Source organism: Colobus angolensis, unplaced genomic scaffold, assembly GCF_000951035.1.
Source record: "Colobus angolensis palliatus isolate OR3802 unplaced genomic scaffold, Cang.pa_1.0 Scaffold19, whole genome shotgun sequence".
Taxonomy (NCBI): Eukaryota; Metazoa; Chordata; class Mammalia; order Primates; family Cercopithecidae; genus Colobus; species Colobus angolensis.
The window spans coordinates 14,327,624-14,333,174 of NW_012115043.1; the positions used below are offsets into that span (position 1 = coordinate 14,327,624).

Here is a 5,551-nt window from a genome sequence, read left to right on the forward strand (position 1 = left end):
CAGGTGGGAAGGCAGTGGTGAGATCACAGCTCACTGCAACCTCGAACGCCTGGGCTCAAGGGATCCTCCTGCCTCAGCCTCCCAAGTAGCTGGAACTATAGGCACAAGCCACCACGCCCAGCCTATTATTCTTATTTTGTTAAAAATAGCTTTTTACAAGCAGTTTTGGAATTTAAAACTTTTTCCTTTCCCCGTCCTCAGCCACACCTTCAGTCTTGCTTAGTTCCTATTTTAGTCTTTCACGAGCTTGTATAATGTACAGATGCCTTTAAAGAAAAAACAATTCTCAATGATTCTTAGTGTTTACTTAATGTTTCGCATAAAATGTACAAATATAAAACTATTATAGTTCTCATATTACCATCAATACCAAAACATCTGCACATTAAATACAAATGCAATTACAAAGCCAATATAATTCAAATTCACAACATTAATATGCAGGGTGATAATTTTGCTGAAACTGCATCACCTTATATGGTGTGAACAGGGACTTCAATAGAGAAAGTCATGATTTCATTGCACAGATGTCACCTACCTTGTACAATGAGATGCCTCAATTTTCTACCACCTTTTTTTATTCGAACAACTATGAAACCTTCATTTCTCTAGTCTGCCATAAAGCTGTTGGGTCTTCATGGGGTGTAAAGGCATCGTTTGTGTTGTGTCCATCTTGGTTCTTTCCACTAGTTCATGATACTTACAATAATGTAACCTGATACCCAAACCATTAAAAACACAGACACTGGAATGGCATGGTAGTATCAGTGGTCATCAGCTCATCTGGGACATGCTGATACTAATGCCTTATGTAATTACTAACAAGTTCTTACCAAGAGCTTATTACTATGCTAGGCATCCTTCTACAGCAGTTAAATGGGGAGACAAGGTCCTTTTTCCCACAGAACCCACACTCTGGTAGGCAGAGTGAGGATGAATAAGAAACTCACATAGCATGGTAGGTGACAGCGAGGTGATGGTGGTGGAGTGAAGGTCCATTCTAGATAGACAGTTAAGGAAGCGCTCGCCAGGAAGGGAACATTGGCTTTGAAAGAGAAGATGAGATCTACGCCGTGTGCGTGGCAGGTAGAGAGAAAAGCAAGTTTAGCGCTCAGGAGGGAGAAACGTGCTAGGCAAATCGGAGAATCAGCGGGAAGGCAGACTTGGCCGGAGCCCGGTGGGAGATGTGGAGGGCACAGTAGCTAAGGGCAGAGGAGTGCGCAGGAGCCAAACCCACAGGGTGTTGTGGGCCTGAATACAACTCTGGGTTTTGACCCAAGTGGGAGCAAGAAGTCACCAATAAGATTCAAGGTGTTATTTAAAGCTGGGGACTGGAGGAGCTCAGCTAGGAAGTCACGTAGATGGAGAAGCGAGGATGGAGCTCCAGCGCTGAGCTGCGGTGGCTCTGTGGCCCCGCAGCAACAGCATCACGTGGGAGCAGCACGTGAGAGACGCAGAATCGTGCGCTCCACCGCAGACCCACTGAAGCATCACCTGCTTTTCCCACATTCAGGATGAGGATCTAGGCTGTAGCACGCCAACACTAAGAAGACGGGGAAAAGAGGAGAAGCAGACACAGACAACTGAGAAGGAGCGACCCGGGGATGGGAGGAAATCTGGACAGCCTGGCATCCCAGAAGCCCAGAGAAGCTGGGGCTGCAAGAAGGAAGGAGGGGTCAAGTAAGCCAAAGGCTACCATTAAGCAGGCAAAGACTGGAGCATCACTGCACAAGGCGGGATGCAGATGGAAGGTGACCTTAGCAAGAACTTTGATGCCAGAGTGGAAGGCATGGAAGCTCCACTAGAATGGGCTAACAAAAGATTGGAGGAAAAACAACTCTTTCAAAGGATGTTAATCATGCAGAAATTAACATTTAAAAAAAGGCTGTCTTAGAAAACAGATGCCCAACCCGCACTCTTCCCCTTTACCCCAGTATGAAATCTGCTATATTTGCTTCCTCTCTCCAGGGATGTGTTTACAGTCATGGGGGTTGGGGTTGCAAATGAAAAGATATAACCTGGTATTTATGCTCAAATATTTCTGAGCAGGACCATTACCTAATTTTACGGACTATTACTTCTTTCCTTCCTCTGGCTGTTGCCTGTTGTCCTGAGTTGCAGCTGAGCCCCTAAGGGTGTGACAAGATCAACGGAAGAGGTATGGTCTGTGTTTAACAAAAACCAGTTGCAGAAGCATGTGGAAATACCTCCTTATCCTGGGAATGCCAACAAAAACATTGATAAGAGAATCTAAACCAGATAAAAAGAGTCACTTCTTTTCCCTCTCCTCTACAGAACCCCTAGAGCCATTCATGCCTACCTTCTACCCCCAAACTACTCCAGGTGGAGGGAACCTACATAGAATCACATTCTCAAGGCAAAAAGCCTTTTGGGGACCATCTAACACACCCCTGCCTTCCCCGAGATGAGTCACTTTCAAACTTCCTAGTTCCAAATTTGTAGGCCCAAACCTCTGCCCTGGCATCTATTTCCATGTCCCTCACCACTGGGTCCCTAACACTGGGAGTTAGGATTTTAACCTCCAATATGAATTTTGTGAGGACACATTCAGCCCATAGCAGATGGATGGGAATAAAAGCAAGGGGATGGGAAAATAGTACAATAGCATCACCCAGCAGCATGAAGCCACCACACATTCAGTACATAGAAAATTAATTGTTCACAAGCTTTTTCTAACTTAGTTCCCTAGGGCTGAGTCTTTATCTTCCTGCTTTTCTTATACCAGTAATGCAACAATAGCAATTCCAGTTTATTTTCTTCCACCTAAAGCCAATACTGACACTAGGTCCTTCACCTTCGCCTTACTATGTCACAACATACAACCTGGGAGCAATTTTTAGTTTGCAATAATAATAATAATGTAATGAACTCTTAAACACTCTTACTATGTACCAAGTACTCATCTAAGTATTTTTACATTAAACATTAACCTACTCTGCACTACGCTGTCCAAAGCCATCCTCCAGACATTAACTCAGTGTTGAACATTAACAAATGCACTTCCATTTGGGTGGTTAACTGATGACCACAGAGCAAACTGCAAAAAGAGAATAGTATTTAAATGTCTTCATTTTCTCCTAGGGGCTCAGTTTATGAAGGTTCTTGTATTAAAAACCAAAGCGCACTTTATTTTCCTAGGTAGATCTCTCCCATGGGAGCCTTCTTTGAGTCACACCATTGGAAATCATGGGGTGAAGCCCTGGACACATTTACCCTGTTCTCTGACTTCCTGAGGGTGGCAGGAAGCAGACATCCTACCAGAACAGTGCCAGACTGTGAAATGAAACAGGCAATAAAAGGAAAAAAAATCACTGCAAGGAAGGGAGAAAAAAACTGAAGAGGAAAAAGGAAGAAACATAAAGGTGAGACAATGAAAAATTACCCTCTGGCATGGTTTAAGGGTTTTTTGTTTTGTTTTTTAATCACTCATCTATAGATGATAGGGCCCCACATGGACTTCATTTGGTCATCTAGGCTGGTTACAGCTCCAGTGACTTCTCTGCTTGTAAAATGTGAGCAGACAGGTGTAGGCAGAAGACATGATGAATCAATCTAAAGAAGCCAAGAACATTGAATCATGAAAGGGGAGACATTAAAAACCCACAATCAGCATCCCAGAGAAAAACCTGCCTCCAGAAAGCCTTTCACTTAGGCCTCGGAACAATCACTCACATCCATATCCATGATCTTAGGCAGGACCCTGCTGCCGTCCTCGTCTACACAGGAGCACACGATGCCTGACAGCTCCACATACTGAAGAGCAGGGACAGGACCCAGATCCGAGGCCACTCAAGTCACCACTCTCTACTTCCTTCTCAGGGTGCTTCCTGCTGTAAAAGCGGGCTCTCTTGCTCTAAAGCAGGCTCAGAATATTTAGGGAAAGGGGACATTTTTTCCTTCAGGTAGGTGATTATATTCTTTCCACTGAGAAACATTCTCCCGATCCTAATGCTTGTTTTAGACAAAAGTGTCTTGCCAGACCCTTAACCTGAAGCTCTTACATCTCAATGCACCACCAAGAACATTACCTGGACGGATCTCCTAAGCCCAGGTGTGGAGGAAAGAGGGGTCCTTTTGGTGTTTAAGGGTAGAAAGGGAATTAGGAAATTTGGTTTAAGAGCCTCTTGACAGCACAGGGATGCCTATACTCTTTCTATATATAATGGTGTATTAGTCAGCTGGGGCTGCTACAACAAAATATCACAGACCGAGTGGCTTAAACAACAGAAATATATTTCTCACAGTTATTGAGGTAAGAAGTCCAAGACCAAGGTACCAGCCAATTCAGTTCCTGGTGAGGGCTCTCTTCTTAGCTTGCAGACAGCTGTCTTCTTGCTATGTTCTCACATGGCCTTTCCTTGGTGAGAGCACACAGATTCTCTCTCACTCTTTCTCTTCTTATAAAGCCAATAATCTCATTATAAGGGCCTCATCTTCATGACCTAATCTAACCCGAATTACCTCCCAAAGATCCCATCTTCAAATATCAAAACACTGGGAGTTAGGATTTTAACCTCCAATATGAAGTTTGTGAGGACACATTCAGCCCATAGCAAATGGATGGGAATAAAAGCAAGGGGATGGGAAAATAGTACAATAGCATCACCCAGCAGCATGAAGCCACCACACATTCAGTACATAGAAAATTAATTGTTCACAAGCTTTTTCTAACTTAGTTCCCTAATGGCTGAGTCTTTATCTTCCTGCTCATTTATTTCTTTTCAAGAGCTGTCAGACTAAAAAGAATCTAACTGCATTAAAAATTATATGAAACAACTTCACTCAAGGGGGTGATAGAAAAACGTGCTGACCGAAATAACTCCAGAAATGAGTGGAATCTGTAAGACCAAAGGCAAAGGTACTATACATAAATATTTCACTATAGTTGATAAAGTTGTTTCCCATAGAGGAATGCATTAGCGATTCCAAAACCACTATATGTGTATACTGGAATTGAACAATTAAGTAAATAGATGCCAGGTGGTGGGAGCCTCCTTACTGCTGGAGAAGTTATAGACATGCAAGGGGAGGAGGTTAGAATGACCCATGTGGTAATTGATTCAAGTGGAGACATCAGTATGAACTCATGTTTCATCTGATATGTAGATGGTTACATACAGGAATATTTATAAATATGTCTATATACACAGGCTAGTGTACACATCTATGTTTTCTTGCTTTCTCAGCTAAGAGCACCTAGAAGCAACAGTATTCCAGTATCAATGAGTACTTAGCACCCAAATCTTAGTCTCTAATACCAATAAGTTCTGCAATAAAAGGAAGCAGGGTTCTTTGAATAAATGGCTTATTATTCTAAGACTAGGGCAGGAAATATACAAGATGAGTCTGGAGTATCCTATAGTGCCAGAAATTAAACAAGTACTTAAAAAAGGAACCAAAATTACCCACAATGATTAAAGGTACACAGGAGTCAACTAAAAGATCTCCCAATGGCCCAAAAAATAAAGTAGTATTGGATAACTCAAAGTATAAAATAAATACCCATGAATCCACATTTATGACTAAATAA

The 5,551-nt window shown here is 42.6% G+C and overlaps 1 protein-coding gene across 1 annotated transcript in view; it reads right to left on the reverse strand.

Annotated features, from left to right (window-relative positions):
* CGNL1 (cingulin-like 1) overlaps positions 1-4,378 on the reverse strand; it is a 135,373-nt gene extending 130,995 nt beyond the window's left edge. Inside the window, exon 1 of the mRNA XM_011940571.1 lies at positions 4,264-4,378. The gene's annotated coding sequence lies outside the window, so the exon portion shown is untranslated. The remainder of the gene's footprint in view (positions 1-4,263) is intronic.
* Between the last annotated feature and the right edge of the window lie 1,173 nt (positions 4,379-5,551).